Source organism: Crocuta crocuta, unplaced genomic scaffold (assembly GCF_008692635.1).
Source record: "Crocuta crocuta isolate KB4526 unplaced genomic scaffold, BGI_CrCroc_1.0 scaffold83, whole genome shotgun sequence".
NCBI classification, from domain to species: Eukaryota; Metazoa; Chordata; class Mammalia; order Carnivora; family Hyaenidae; genus Crocuta; species Crocuta crocuta.
The window spans coordinates 765,889-767,255 of NW_027529638.1; positions in this window are offsets into that span (position 1 = coordinate 765,889).

Here is a 1,367-nt window from a genome sequence, read left to right on the forward strand (position 1 = left end):
AAAAAAAAAAAAAAAGAAAGAAAGGAAGGGTATATATATATACTCGCTGAGAGAGCCAGTACAAGTGGATAGAATATGAAGTAGGAAGAATAGGAGAGAGCATGATACATCTCTGAGTATACCTTTCTGTATAATTCTGACTTTTAGATGGAGGTTAATGTTCTATATATTCAAAAATAAATTTAAAGTTGGGGTATAATGGGTGCCTGGGTGGTTTAGTTGGTTAAGCGTCCAACTCTTAGTTTCTGCTCAGGTCGTTATCTCATGGTTTGTGAGTCCAAGTGCTGGATGGGGCTCTGCACTGACAATGCCTAGCCTGTTTGGGATTCTCTCTCTCTTCCTCTCTCTGCCCCTCTTCCACTTGTGCATGCATGCTTTCTCTCTCTCTCTCTCTCTCTCAAAGTAAATAAACTTAAAAAAATAAGATGGGAGGCAAAACATAAAACTGGAAGCAAATATAAACAAATGAACATAATAATATTCATATGAATGGCATAAACAAACTGAAGGAAACATTATTTTTAAAAAGAGAAGAAAAGTTTAATCCAAGTAGCTTGTGACTGGATATGACTATACGCCCTCTTGTTCCCACAGAATAAGAGATGGGTGGATAAAAAGCTTTTCTTAAGGAATTTTTCTATTTTAGTGCTGTTGTTGAAATAATTATGAAATTCTGAAATTATTTTGTGTATTTTATTTTTTATTTATTTTATTTTTTTAATGTTTATTTATTTTTGAGACAGAAAGAGACAGTGCACGAGCTGGGGAGGGGCAGAGAGAGAGGGAGGCACAGAATCTGAGACAGGCTCCAGTCTCTGAGCTGTCAGCACAGAGCCCCATGTGGGGCTCGAATCCCCAGACTGAGAGATCATGACCTGAGCTGAAGTCTGACACTTAACCGACTGAGCCACCCAGGCGCTCCTATTTTATGTGTGTTTTTAAAAAGAGAGATAGAAATATAGGATGGGGGAAGGCAAGGATAGACTACATGAAATAGATTGGAATTAAATTTATCAGTATGAATTTATGATTTCTGACATATATATATGTGTTTGTGATTATGTGTAGACAAATATATATGTATATGCCTATGTATGTATACATATATGGCTAGGCAATTTCAGTGAATAGTTTCTCATAGCACTTTCCATGTTTTTATTAGAACACTTATTGTAAGAATTTGCCAATATATCTATCTCTATCACTAAACTATGAACTCCATGAAACCAAATGGCGTGTTTTATAATCTTTGTATTCTCAGAGCCTAGTGTTTGTCTGGCACATAATAGAATCCAAGTAAATATTAGTTATTAGATGACCTGAATCAACAGATGGTATTTATACTTACATGAAATGGAAAAGAGAGA